General features: G+C 44.4%; 1 protein-coding gene, 1 long non-coding RNA gene and 1 other non-coding gene across 3 annotated transcripts in view; 1 reads left to right on the forward strand and 2 right to left on the reverse strand.

Moving 5' to 3' along the window:
- Positions 1-5257, reverse strand: part of LOC143666958 (oncomodulin) — a 120665-nt gene extending 115408 nt beyond the window's left edge. The window contains exon 1 of the mRNA XM_077140593.1: positions 4910-5257. The gene's annotated coding sequence lies outside the window, so the exon portion shown is untranslated. The remainder of the gene's footprint in view (positions 1-4909) is intronic.
- Positions 456-6412, forward strand: LOC143666959 (uncharacterized). The gene is made up of 3 exons (XR_013167792.1): positions 456-627; positions 1400-1570; positions 6117-6412. It is a non-coding gene; the product is annotated as an uncharacterized LOC143666959 (long non-coding RNA).
- LOC143667891 (U6 spliceosomal RNA) lies at positions 3649-3751 on the reverse strand. The gene has a single exon (XR_013168197.1). It is a non-coding gene; the product is annotated as a U6 spliceosomal RNA (small nuclear RNA).
- Positions 6413-15116: the final 8704 nt, after the last annotated feature.

A 15116-nucleotide genomic window follows, 5' to 3' on the forward strand; every position in this document is an offset into this window, starting at 1 on the left:
GAAAAGAACCAACCTTCAATTAATGCTTCCCTGGAAGGTGTGGGGGTGAGGATTGGGGAAGGGAGGTGATGGGGCTAAACAGTAAAAATTTCCATCTGCAGTAACTGAAAATCCACTGGGATCTCCTAGCAGGGGAAGAGAGATATTTAACAAGTAAAAATAAATAAGCAAGATGATTTCAAATGATGACAGGTGCCATGAAGGCGGTAAAACTAGGTGATATGCCAAGGGGTGACAGGAAATGATGCTTTTCAAAGTATGGTTGGAGCAGCCTCTTTGGGGAGGTGGCACTTAAATGACAGCCTAAAAGATGAGAAGGACTGAGCTATGGAAAGATCTAGAAAAGGGATTCTTAACTTTGGTGCAGTTGACATCTGGGGCAGATAACTCTGTGGTGGGTGTGGCGGGGTGAGGGTGGGGCCTGCCCTGTGCACTGTAGGATGGTGAACGCTATCCCTGGCTTCCACTCATAAAGTGCCAGTAGCATCCACGGATTCGTGACAAGCAAAGATGTCCCCAGACATTGCCACATGTCCCCTGGGATGGCAAATCAGCCCCTGTTGAGAACCGCTCATCCAGGACAAGGACATTCCAGGAAGAGGGAACAAAAAACATGAAGGTCCTAAGGTAGGAATGGGCTTGGGAGGTTTTCTTGGAACACAAGTTTCCGGAAATGAAAGTTTTCAAGGAAATGACAGTTCTTGGGTGGAGTATAGTGATCCAGGAGGAGAGGAAGGAGATGAGTGGAGAGGTAGGTGGGGTCGCAGATCACCTGAGTCCTGGTGCTGTGGATAGGAGTTAGATTTAATTCTGAGTGTCATGTGTTGGGGAAATGTAATTATAAACAAAATTCCTGTCATTCCGGACAGTTTTATTATTGAATTAGCATTAAACCAGAATGCAGTAGGCATCCCAGGCTGTCTGCTAAGGAGACTGCAGAGACAGAGAAATCACACCCTTTTTTATAGCCAGGCAGATAGAACACAGTACATGCATGTTCTCAAAATAAACGATAACTAGTCGTCCAAGTAGAGGCCCTGACCATGCTAGTCTTCACATCTGGCAGTCAGGCAAACCACCTGTGTCAGGTAACTGCCTTTATCCAGAGGCAAAATAAAGTCAGATCTTCATGACAGGGGGTCGGTTTGCAGCTTGGAGCCAGTGGCCCAGGAAAGAGCTTCCTTGGTGATTACATTTCGAGAACGACATTCCTGGGTAGAAAAGCTAGCAATAGGCTTATTGAACTTTTAAAGAGACTTACATGCATCGCAAAGGGGCAGAGAAAATTCACAATGCAAAGTTTAGATTCTAAAGAAAATACGCTAAGGAAAGGGATGGGGGATAGGTGAGTCTCTTTCCCTTTTTGCATCAGGGAAAATGAAGGTTTTTCTTTTTCCAGTTGTTTTTACCTCTAAGAAGGAGATGACACTGGAGGACTTGCTACGTGTCAGAGCTGGAGACAGAGAATGCAATCCGACCTGAAAGATCTGTCCAGCTGCCGGGGCGGGAGACAGGGAGAGGTTGGAGAGGACAAGCAAGGAGGAGGCAGAGGGGCTACTACAATGTCCAGGTTAGAAATGGTGGGGCTGTGAGGCACCGAGGACACGGATAGAGGTGGGCAGACAGTTCTCCCAATAGCAGCCCGCCAAACCCTGCTCCGCCAGCACACATCCCCAAGCCCCGCTCTCCCTGCACGGCCTCGGGGCCGCGAGGACATGGGCAGTAATGGGCAGACAGGCCCCGCTCTCCCAACACGCACACCCCCAAACCCCCTCTCCCAGCCGCACCCCTGGAGCTCCGTTCTCCCAGCATGCACCCCTCAAACCCTGCTCTCCCAGCATACACACCCCAAACCCTCTCCCAGCATGCACCCCTGGAGCCCCACTCTCCTGTCATGCACCCCTCAAACCCTGCTCTCCCAGCAAGCATCCCTGAAGACCAGCATGCACCCCTCAAACCCCGCTCTCCCAGCATGCACCCCTCAAACCCTGCCCTCCCAGCACACAACCCTCAAACCCCGCTCTCCCAGCATGCACCCCTCAAACCCCGCTCTCCCAGCATGCACACCCCAAACTCCGCTCTCCCAGCACACACCACCAAAGTCCTGCTGTCCCAGCATGCACTCCCTAAGCCCCTCTCTCCCAGCACACACACCCCAAGCCCTGCTCCCCCAGCATCCACCCCCAAGTCCTGCCGGGGCTGGGCCCAGCTTGGTACAGATACCAGGACTCACCTACCAAGCAGGGCCTCACCTACCAAGCAGGACCTCACCCTCTGTGTGGAGTCAGCCACTTCCCCGCTGGGGCCACCCATCTTCCCCTATCTGCTGGGGGGTGCCGGCTTTGGGGCTCCCCTCACCTGCCTCCCAGTGCCCTCCTGAGAACGTCCAGCAGCTTGGTCCTTGGCAGCAGCCTCACTTCTCAAGATTTCCCATGAATATTTTTCTTCAAGAGTTTAGATTAAGAGGCCTTATCTTTGAACCAAGGGCAAAACAGGGGAGGGTCCCGGGCATTTCCGAGCTCGCCACCCCCTAGAGGCCCTGGCATGCTTTTCAGGTTAGCTCAGCACAGCATTTTCTCTTCTGCAGAAACTGAACCAAGGACCCCGGGTCTCCTCTCCTACTGGGGCCCATTGAGCATTGCTGGGCAGGCAGACACAGGGTTGCCTGGGTCTCTTGTCCCCCTCTGTGGGGGCCCAGGGATTTTGGGGGTTCCCCTCTGCCTGGCACGCAGCGCCTCAGTTCTCCTTGGAATGGGGAAGTTGCCTGGTTCCTGGAGTGACTGCTGGGGAGGAATGTTCTAGCAGGAAGCCTGGCTCCTTGCCCTAGCGCACTTTGGGGGCACTAGTGAGGGCTTGCAATGGGTGGGGCTGCGTGCTGCAGGGGCCCGCCTTGGTGGGTGAAAGAGGGGAACCAGCCTTGGGAGGGGGCAGGACCTGGAGTCCCCGGGATAGATTTGTTTGTGCCACTGTTGTAGGATAAAGAACCTTGCTAGCCTTTGTCCCCCACTGCCCGGAGATACCCTTTAAATCTTTGGAATTTCTTGCCATTGGAGTGTTTTTGGTTATTCGTGGTGGGCCCCAGACATCATTGAGAGTCCACGCTAATGAGACGACAGGGTGGGGCAGCCACCTGGCAGCTGTAGGATGGGGCAAACAGGCCAGAAAGACCCACGAGTGATTAAGGGGCCCGGAGGTCTGAGCCAGCTCCTATCTGCCCTGGAAGGGAGGGGAGGAGGCTGGGGCTTCGGTTCAACTATGTGGGCCTTGAGTCCATCAATTGCCCACTGGGAGACCCCAATCAAAACGTGCACAGGAAGCTCGAGGGAGCTTCCGCAATGGATACTATGCATTGATAAGCTGGGAGGGTTACAGGAGGGTGACACATTCAGACTCCACGGGGAGAGGACACAGGAGCTTCCCATTTGGGAGCCCTCCCAGACCTCACGTCTGTTCTTTATTTGTATTCTGGTCACTGAAATAAAACTAATCACAAGTCTAGCCACTAGATGTTCCCACCTTCCCTGCCCTGGGGGGTGAGACTTGTAGCTCAGAATAATTGGCACAACCCCAGCTTTGGACCAGCTTGGGGGCCAAGGGCTGGCTGGTGTCCTGAGTTTATTTGGTACCAACTGCATTGCTATTGTTTTTTAAAATATGGAACACTTCGTGAATGTGCCTGGCATCCTCGCTCAGAGGCCACGCTAATCTTCTCTGTACCATTCTAATTTTAGTATATGTGCTGCCAAAGCAAGCTGGATTGCTATTTTAACTTTATTCTTAATGACAAAATTATTTTCAGTAATTATGTAAAACTATTTTCTGGATTGGTTCTTCAGTTTTAAAACAATTAGCAATTTTAAAAAGATATGATTCAAATTCAGTGAAATATTTCATGTATGAGCTAAAACTTACGCTTACCAAACAAAACCACCGCACCTCACACTTTGTTTCAGTTTTAAATTCTAAGAACAAATAAAATATCCCAAGTGTTCACATGGTGGGACAGAACTGAAGCACCCCATATAGTCAGACCATAGGGACAATAGGAGACTGACCCACATCTCTGCAGCGGTTAGCCCCTACCAGTCAGGATTTGGTCAATGACCCCCTTCCCTACTTCTGACCCCAACTGTCAGTTCAGGACCAACCAGAGAAGGAAATCAAATCTGCACCCAGACTAACTACACGAGATAGCACCACTTCTCGCTGACCTGCCAACAGCCTCCCCCCAGACTCTCCCCTTTGCCCCATAAGGCATTCATTGGTCTCCGCCCGCCTCTGGGTTTCCATCAAATACAAGTGGTGGTGGCCCTGCCCCGCCGCAGCAAGCTCTGAACAAAGAGCCCGTGCTTGTTCCCAGGTGGGTGGGCCACGCTGATTTCCACAAAGGCCCAGGATGGCTTTGAGCTGATTTGCGTGTGCTTTCTGTTATTCACCTCCTAGTTGAAACCCTTCTCCTTGGTCTCCCCCAATCAGGGATAATTATGGCCCCTTCACAGACTGGTCCCTGGGAGCCCTTGGCCCCTGGCACCCCAGGATGCTTTCTACAGGGAGAAACAGAAAAACCACACCAAGCTGGGTGAGAACTAAGGGTGTGTATTACCTCACAGGGCAAGGTGTCTGGAGCCGGGGCAAATGGGGTTCAACAGTGTCAGCAAGGCTGGGTGGTATCAGCATGGACCCTGAGGGGCGGACCTTGGGACGGCGATGCTGATGCTCTTTGGGTCACACTGGGACACTAAGTCAAGGGCTGGAGTCTCTTTCTTCATCACGATGTCCCTTAGGAACAAGATATTTCACTGGACAGAATTGGTGTCACTTCCCCGGGCCTCAGCCAATGACTGTCAAGGACACTGGAATTAGAGGCCTGGCTTAGACCCATCACAATCCAGCCCCCTCCCTTCCTTACCTGGCCTCCTGGAGTCAGAGGAATACCTGGATATGAAAAGTAGAATCTGCCAGGAAGGAGAAGCAGAGTGGGCAAGGCTGTTGGGAGTGGCTGGCACCTGGCCAGTGTTTGCTTCCCACCCTCCTTTGACCTCTGCGGTGCCTGGCAAAGGAGGGGCAGCTCTTTGCTTCTGAGCAGGGGTGAGAGTTCCGGCTCCTTCGAGGCCTTGGCCAATATCACCCAGGAGGAGAGAGGCTGGGGTGCCCCACTACTGTTCTCCCTGTGGCCTCCACTGATGGCGTGGGGTGGGGTGCCAGCCAACAGGCATTCAGCCGTCTCTGATCCCACGCAGGCAGGAAAGGGAAGTGTGGGATGGGTGTAGGGCTCCCCACCTGGCTTGTGAACGTGGAGGCGGGGCCAGGGCCACATGTCTTTCCGGTGGCATTCAGCTGGTATAGGGTGAGTGTTTCTAAAGGCTATCCCTCCCCCTGGTCCTTTGCCAAGGGAGAGCAGGATTATCTTGGGGCTTTTTTTTTTTTTTTTTTTGGTCTACGCCTGTTGGCATTTTGGGTGCTGGTTTCTGCAGCATCCAGTCCAGGATATGAGGCAAAAAAAAAAAAAAAAAATCCAGGGAACTCACTGCTATTTCCTTATTCAGATCCCAAGGTCCCTGGCCAGTCTGCCTTCATCTCCACTTTTCTGTCTTCTTATATTTTATAATAGAAGAAAGGTTTTTAGCTGCACTTAATGGGAGGAATAGGCTAAATTGCGTCCATTCCATCTTGGCATGGAATCAGAAACCCATTCCCTTTTTCCTTTCTATGTCTTAAAATCAGCATTCTCCCTTGAGAATTGTTTTCATGCTTGCATTTTTAAAATCTTTGTTTACAGAAAGATCAAATAAACGTTCGTTCGTGGGGAGAAGGCTTCTAATCCTCCGTCTGTGTCCGTGTGTGTGGAATGTCCCCTTCAGGGTCCCTAACCGCGCCTGGACTCTGTGGCGTCCTCCCGACCCAGCCTCTCCTCTCGGCTTTCCCCCATCTCCCCTAGGCACTAACACACCACACTCCAGCCTCAGACACAACCCATATGTCTTCCCTTTTACAGTGTTGGGGATTGAATCACGTCCCCTACAAAAGGCATGTTCGGGTCCCAAGCCCTGGTCCTGTGCCTGTGAGCCCATTTGCAATCAGGGCCTTTGTAGATATTATTTTTCACATCTGAACAGGGATGGACATTCATCCAATATGGCTGAACTCCTTACAAGCAAAGGGAATTGGACACCGAACAAGAAGCCACAAGGAGCAGCCAGAACTGGAAGTCAACAGAACCTGGAAGAGGAAGGAGAAGAGGCCATCATGCACATGACCACGCGATGGAAAAGCTGTGCCTGAAGACCCGACCCCAGGAGGAAGCCAGACTTCCAGCCCCCTGAAACCATGAGCCAGTCAATTCCTGTTGCTAAGCCAACCCATTGTGTGGTATTTGTCCTGCATCTGGGAAATTAAAACAAAAGGGAAATCCCTCCTGTGCTCCCATAGCTCCTGTTCATCCCTCCAGACACCCCCAGAAGTAAACTCGCCTCCTTTGCCCAATACCCCCCATGGCGGGGTGCCTCCATAGCTGTGTATATTTACCTCCTTTTATAGCCCAAATCGCATTGCATTCCCTGTTTCCTGTCTTTCTCATCCATTCATTCACTATTTATTGAGCATTTCGAGTTAGCATTTAACCCAGCCTTTAGAGATATGCTATTTAACCTGACCTAGAGCCTGACATATCACAGTCCAGGTGATGGAATTAAAGGGCCGAAATACAGCCCAGAAAATCCAGCCTGGAAAGCTCTCAATGCCTCATGAAATCCCAACAGCAGGAATAAAAAGGGAAGTGAAGGGCATCGCTTACCGAGCCTATCAGTGAAAAGGTCAAAGCATCCTAAACATTTTTCAAACAAATCAATGACCTTACCTGGGGCTTCACAGTGAGTTAAGAGAAAGTCATCTCTAAAATTCCATGAACAAGGTCATCTGTTCCTCCTGATGGCTGGAGAATTAAAACTCCCAATCATGAGGCAATAAGCGACATCCCTGCACAAGACACAGCCAACCCACATACGGTGGAATATAAAATCTCAGATACTACCTGTCTCAGCTGCTTCAAAATCCCAGACCTACTTTATTTTTCAAACTATGAACTCAAGCGAATTTCAGGGGAGATGGGGGAAAACCCCAACCTATTCAACATTAAATCTCACAGGCTCTGACATGCTGATCTTTCTCGAGGGCTGTGGGTTTGTACACAGTTGTAATCAGTGTACACAGGGATTTTGGGCTTTTAATTTTTTGTAGTCTGGTTTGATATTACAGAGAATCAGCATAGTGTAGTAGGTTGGCTTAAAGACTGTGGAGCCAGACTCCCTAAGTGTGAATCCCAGCTCCTGGTTCTGTGACCCTGGGCAAGTGACTAAACCTCTCTGTGCCTCAGTTCTCTCATCTGTAAAATTGAATTCTTATAGAACCTACTGCGCTGGATCGATAAGACAATTAAATGTGATGTGATGATTGATGTTACTACATGTTAAACACATAGAACAGGGCCTGGGCAGTGGCACAAATGCAGTTGCACAAACTGGAAACTCAGATGCCACCTTGGCATCTACCTCTTTTCACCCCTCCATATACAGTTTATCACCATCTGCGGGTAAAACCTAAGAAGTCTTTCTCAGTTCTCTCCCGGTGCTCTTTCCCTCTACCCTCACCACGCTGGCCTATCATTTCCCACCTGAATGACCAGTTATCTCCTAACTGGTCTCCCCACTTACTCTGCCCTTCAGTGTGTTCTCCAGGCTGCAGCCTGACGGGTCTGGTCATCCCACCCAGCCCAGCCTAAAACACGTCAATGCTCTTTTTAAAAAAAAAATTTTTTTTATTGTGAAAAATAATATATATACAGAAAAGTGATAAATTTCAAAGTACAGGTTAAAGGGAATTCTAGAGTAAATTTCAAAGTATAGTATGGTTTATAATTCCACAATTTCAGGTATGTCTTTCTGGCTATTCTATACACTAGATGCTAAAAAGAAATAGTTATATAATGATTCAGTAGGCATAATCTTTTGTTAAATCCTAGCTTCATAGTTACAATGCCTCCCTCTCTCAGTGCTTTTTTGGGGGTGGGGTGGGGATGGGGTGCATGGTCCAGGAATTGAACCCAGGTCTCCCGCCTGGAAGGCGAGCATTCTACCACTGAACCACCTGTGCACCCCTCAATGCTCTTTTTTTTTTTTAACATGGGCAGGCACCAGGAATTGAACCCGGGTCCTCAGGCACGGCAGGCAAGCGTTCTTGCCTGTTGAGCCACCGTGGCCCCTCAATGCTCTTTTTATAAAAAATTTTATTGTGGCAAATATGTGTAATATAGTTTGTCATTTTAACCATTTAAAAGTGTACAATTCAGTGGCATTAATTACATTCATGATATTTGTTCTAGTTTGCTAGCTGCTGGAATGCAACACACCAGAGACGGATTGACTTTTAATAAAAGGGGATTTATTTTGTTGGTTCTTCAGAGGAAAGGCAGCTAACTTTCCACTGAGGTTCTTTCTTACGTGGAAGGCACAGGATGGTCTCTGCTGGTCTTCTCTCCAGGCCCCTGGGTTCCAACAACTTTCCCCGGGATGACTTCTTTCTGTATCTCCAAAGGCCTGGGCTGAGCTGCAAGTGCTGAGATGAGGAATGCCGAGCTGCTTAGCAGTGCTACATTGCAATCTCCCATTTAAGCACCAGCCAATTAAGTCAAACATCACTCATTGCAGCAGACACGCCTCCTAACTGACTGTACATGTAATTGGCAACAGATGAGGTTCACACACCATTGGCTTATGTCTGCAGCAACAAGACTAGGTATGCTCACCTGGCCAAGTTGACAACTGAATCTAACTAAGACAATATTATACAACCATCACCACTATCTGTTCCCAAAACATTTTCATCCCTTATTCTAGTCTATTAGCTGCTGGAATGTGATATACCAGAAATGGAATGGCTTTTAAAAAGGGGGAATTTATTAAGTTTTAAGTTTACAATTCTAAGCCTGTGAAAATGTCCAAATTAAAGCCAGGCTGTAGAAATCTCCAATACAAGGCATCCAGGGAAAGATATTTTGGTTCAAGAAGGCTAATGATGTTCAGGGTTTCTCTCTCAACTGGACAGGCACATGGCAAACATGGCAATGTCTGCTAACTTTCTCTCCAGGCTTCTTCTTTCATGAAACTCTCCCAGGGTTGTTCTCCTTCATCTCCAGAGGCTGGTAGATTGTCTTTGTGGCTCTTTCCAAAATGCTTTTAAAGGATTCCAACAAACCAATTAAGACCCACCTGGAATGGGTAGAGTCACATCTCTCCCTCTAATGAAAGGTTAGTTCCACACTTGGGTGAGTCATGTCTCCGTGGAGATAACTAATCAAGTTTCTAACCTACAATACTGAATAGGGATTAAAAGAAATGGCTGCCAAGAGAAAAGCAATCCATCACATACAAGGGAAACCCAATAAGACTATGTATAGATTTCTCAGCAGAAACCATGCAGGCAAGAAGACAGTGGGATGATATATTTAAATTACTAAAAGAGAAAAACTGCCAACCAAGAATTCTATATCCAGCAAAATTGTCCTTCAAAAATGAGGGAGAAATTAAAATATTTTCAGAAAAAAAGTAACTGAGAGAATTTGTGACCAAGAGACCAGCTCTGCAAGAAATACTAAAGGGAGCACTAGAGACAGATACAAAAAGACAGAAGAGAGAGGTGTGGAGAAGAGTGTAGAAAGAAGGGAAATTTAGATATGACTTATAAAATACAAAAGGCAAAATGGTAGAGGGAAGTACTACCCAAACAGTAATAACACTAAATGTTAGTGAACTGAACTCACCAATCAAAAGACATAGACTGGCAGAATGGATTAAAAAACAGGATCCTTCTATATGCTGTCTATAGGAAACACATCTTAGACCCAAAGATAAACATAGGTTGAAAGTGAAAGGTTGGAAAAAGATATTTCATGCAAATAACAACCAGAAAAGAGCAGGAGTAGCTATACTAATATCCAACAAATTAGACTTCAAATGTAAAACAGTTAAAAGAGACAAAGAAGGATACTATCTACTAATAAAAAGAACAATTCAACATGAAGACATAACAATCATAAATATTTATGCACTGAACCAAAATGCCCCAAATTACGTGAGGCAAACACTGCAAATACTGAAAAGGGAAATAGACACATCTACCACAATAGTTGGAGATTTCAATTCCCCACTCTCATCAATGGACAGAACATCTAGACAGAGGATCAATAAAGAAACAGAGAATTTGAATATTACAATAAATGAGGTAGACTTAACAGACATTTATAGGACATTACACCCCACAACAGCAGGATACACCTTTTTCTCAAGTGCTCATGGATCATTCTCAAAGATAGACCATATGCTAGGTCACAAAGCAAGTCTCAACAAATTTAAAAAGATTGAAATCATACACAACACTTTCTCAGATCATAAAGGAATGAAGTTGGAAATCAATAATAGGCAGAGTGCTAGAAAATTCACAAATACGTTGAGGCTCAACAACACACTCTTAAACAACCAGTGGGTCAAGGAAGAAATTAAAGAGAAATCAGTAAATATCTTGAGGCAAATGAAAATGAAAACACAACTTTTCAAAACTTATGGGATGCAGCAAAGACAGTGCTAAGAGGGAAATTTATTGCCCTAAATGCCTATATCAAAAAAGAAGAAAGGGCAAAAATTAGGGAATTAACTGTCCACTTGGAAGAACTGGAGAAAGAACAGCAAACTAACCCCAAAGCAAGCAAAAGGAAAGAAATAACAAAGATTAGAGCAGAAATAAATGAAATTGAGAACATGAAAACAATAGAGAAAATCAATAAGACCAGAAGTTGGTTCTATGAGAAAATCAACAAGATTGATGGGCCCTTAGCAAGACTGACAAAAAGAAGAAGAGAGAGGACACAAATAAATAAGATCAGAAATGGAAGAGGAGACATAATCACCGACCTCACAGAAATAAAGGAGGTAATAACAGGATACTATGAACAACTTTATGCTAATAAATACAACAGTGTAGATGAAATGGACAAGTTCCTAGAAAGGCATGAACAACCAACTTTGACTCAAGAAGAAATAGATGACCTCAACAAACCAATCACAAGTAAAGAAATTGAATCAGTCATTTAAAGCTTCCCAAAAGGAAAAGTCCAGGACCAGACGGCTTCACATGTGAATTCTACCAAACATTCCAGAAAGAATTAGTACCAACCCTGCTCAAACTCTTCAAAAAAATTGAAGTGGAGGGAAAGCTACCTAATTCATACTATGAAGGCAACATCACCCTCATACCAAAACCAGGCAAAGATATTACAAAAAAGAAAACTACAGATCAATCTCTCTAATGAATATAGATGCAAAAATCCTCAACAAAATTCTAGCAAATCGAATCCAGCAACACATTAAAAGAATTATACATCATGACCAAGTAGGATTCATCCCAGGTATGCAAGGATGGTTCAACATAAGAAAATCAATTAATGTAATACACCATATTAACAAATCAAAGCAGAAAAATCACATGATCATCTCAATTGATGCAGAGAAGGCATTTGACAAAGTTCAGCATCCTTTCCTGTTGAAAACACTTCAAAGGATAGGAATACAAGGGAACTTCCTTAAAATGATAAAAGGAATATATGAAAAACCCACAGCTAATATCATCCTCAATGGGGAAAAATTGAAAACTTTCCCCCTAAGATCAGGAACAACACAAGGATGTCCACTATCACCACTGTTATTCAACATCGTGTTGGAAGTTCTAGCCAGAGCAATTAGACAAGAAAAAGAAATACAAGGCATCAAAATTGGAAAGGAAGAAGTAAAACTATCACTGTTTGCAGATGATATGATACTATACGTTGAAAACCGTGAAAAATCCACTGCAGAACTACTAGAGCTAATAAACGAGTACAGCAAAGTGGCAGGTTACAAGATCAACATTCAGAAATCTGTAGTGTTTCTATACCCTAGTAATGAACAAGCTGAGGGGGGAATCAAGAAACGAATTCCATTTACATTTGCAACTAAAAGAATAAAATACTTAGGAATAAATTTAACTAAAGAGACAAAAGACCTATACAAAGAAAACTACAAGAAACTGTTAAAAGAAATCACAGAAGACCTAAATAGATGGAAGGGCATACCATGTTCATGGATTGGAAGACTAAATATAGTTAAGATGTCAATTCTACCTAAATTGATTTACAGATTCAATGCAGTTCCAATCAAAATACCAACAACTTACTTTTCAGAAATAGAAAAACCAATAAGCAAATTTATCTGGAAGGGCAGGGTGCCCCGAATTGCTAAAAGTATCTTGAGGAAAAAAAACGAAGCTGGAGGCCTCACGCTGCCTGACTTTAAGGCATATTATGAAGCCACAGTGGTCAAAACAGTATGGTACTGGCATAAAGATAGATATATTGACCAATGGAATCGAATAGAGTGCTCAGATATAGACCCTCTCATCTATGAACATTTGATCTTTGATAAGGCAGTCAAGCCAACTCACCTGGGACAGAACAGTCTCTTCAATAAATGGTGCCTAGAGAACTGGATATCTATATGCAAAAGAATGAAAGAGGACCCGTATCTCACACCCTACACAAAAGTTAACTCACAATGGATCAAAGATCTAAACATTAGGTCTAAGACCATAAAACAGTTAGAGGAAAATGTAGGGAGATATCTTATGAATCTTATAATTAGAGGCGGTTTTATGGACCTTACACCTAAAGCAAGAGCACTAAATAAATAAATAAATAAATGCGAGCTCCTCAAAATTAAACACTTTTGTGCATCAAAGAACTTCATCAAGAAAGTAAAAAGACAGCCCACACAATGGGAGACAATATTTGGAAACGACATATCAGATAAAGGTCTAGTATCCAGAATTTATAAAGAGATTGTTCAACTCAACAACAAAAAGACAGCCAATCCAATTACAAAATGGGAAAAAGACTTGAACAGACAACTCTCAGAAGAGGAAATACAAATGGCCAAAAGGCACATGAAGAGATGCTCAATGTCCCTGGCCATTAGATAAATGCAAATCAAAACCACAATGAGATATCATCTCACACCCACCAGAATGGCCATTATCAACAAAACAGAAAATGACAAGTGCTGGAGAGGATGTGGAGAAAGAGGCACACTTATTCACTGTTGGTGGGAATGTCAAATGGTGCAACCACTGTGGAAGGCAGTTTGGCGGTTCCTCAAAAAACTGAATATAGAATTGCCATATGACCCAGCAATACCATTGCTAGGTATCTACTCAGAGGACTTAAGGGCAAAGACACAAACAGACATTTGCACACCAATGTTTATAGCTGCATTATTTACAATCGCAAAGAGATGGAAACAGCCAAAATGTCCATCGACAGACGAGTGGCTAAACAAACTGTGGTGTATACATATGATGGAATATTATGCAGCTCTAAGACAGAATAAACTTATGGAGTATGTAACAACATGGATGGACCTTGAGAACATTATGCTGAGTGAGACTAGCCAAAAACTAAAGGACAAATAGTGTATGGTCTCACTGATTTGAACTGACATTAGTGAATAAACTTGGAATATTTACTTGGAAACAGAGACCATCAGGAGATAGAAATAAGGTAAGATATTGGGTAATTGGAGCTGAAGGGATACAGACTGTGCAACAGGACTGGATACAAAAACTCAGAAATGGACGGCACAATACTACCTAACTGTAATGTAATTATGTTAAATCACTGAATGAAGCTGCATGTGAGAATGATAGAGGGGGGAGGGCTGGGGACATAAATGAAATCAGAAAGAAAGATAGATGTTAAAGATCGAGATGGTATAATCTAGGAATGCCTAGAGTGTATAATAATAGTGAAATGTACAATGTACAAATTTTAAAAATGTTTTTGCATGAGGAAGAACAAAGGAATGTCATTATTGCAGGGTGCTGAAAATAGATAATAACTAATACTTTAAAATGTCACCTTATGTGTGAGACTAAAGCAAAAAATGTTTATTTGGTACAAAATTTAGATTTTGACGAGAGCATTTCCTCATATAACTCATGTAGATAGTTTAATTGAATGTCATAAGTACTTGGAATCTCAGGTAGGACATGAGATTTTGTTGGTTTGTCCAGAGTGATCCCCCGATGAATCCCAGAGTGATTTGATCAGTGACTGGAAAAGTATTTGCAAGCCCCCTTCGGGGAATGGTGAGAGCAGGGAGAAATTCAACTTCCCCAAGTTGAATTCTTGATATTCTCACAAGCAGTGTGGACAACCAAAGCTATAGGCTGAGCCCCCAGTCTTGGGGTTTGTTCACATGAAACTTAACCCCACAAAGAATAGGTCAAGTCTACTTAAAATTTAGGCCTAAGAGTCACCCCCAAGAGAGCCTCTTTTGTTACTCAGATGTGGCCCCTCTCTCCAGCCAACACGACGAGCAGTCTCACCACCCTCCCCCTCTCTGCATGGCACCTGACTCCCAGGGGTGAGGACCTTCCTGGCATCATGGGACAGAGATCCTGGAATGAGCTGAGACTCAGCATCAAGGGACTGAGAAAAACCCTAGAATGAGCTGAGAATTAACATCAGGGGATTGAGAGAAACTTCTGGACCAAAAGGGGGAAGAAAAAAAATGAGACAAAGTGTCAGTGGCTGAGAGATTCCAAACAGAGTGGAGAGGTTATCCTGGAGGTTATTCTTATGCATTAAGTAGATATCACCTTGTTGTTCAAGATGTAGTGGAGAGGCTGGAGGGAATTGCCTGAAAATGTAGTGCTGTGTTCCAGTAGCCATGTTTCTTGATGATGATTGAACAATGATATAGCTTTCACAATGAGACTCTGTGAATGTGAAAACCTTATATCTGATGCTCCTTTTAGCTACTATATCAGCAGAAGAGTAGAACATATGGAATAAAAATAAATAATAGGGGGAAAAATGTTAAAATAAATTCAGTTTGAAATGCTAGTGGTAAATGAAAGCGAGGGGTAAGGGGTATGGTATGTATAGTCTTTTTTTTCTCTATTATCATTTTATTTCTTTTTCTGTTGTCTTTATTTCTTTTTCTAAATCGATGCAAATGTACTAAGAAATGGTGAAT

The sequence above is a fragment of the Tamandua tetradactyla genome, chromosome 23 (genome assembly GCF_023851605.1).
Source record: "Tamandua tetradactyla isolate mTamTet1 chromosome 23, mTamTet1.pri, whole genome shotgun sequence".
NCBI lineage: Eukaryota > Metazoa > Chordata > Mammalia > Pilosa > Myrmecophagidae > Tamandua > Tamandua tetradactyla.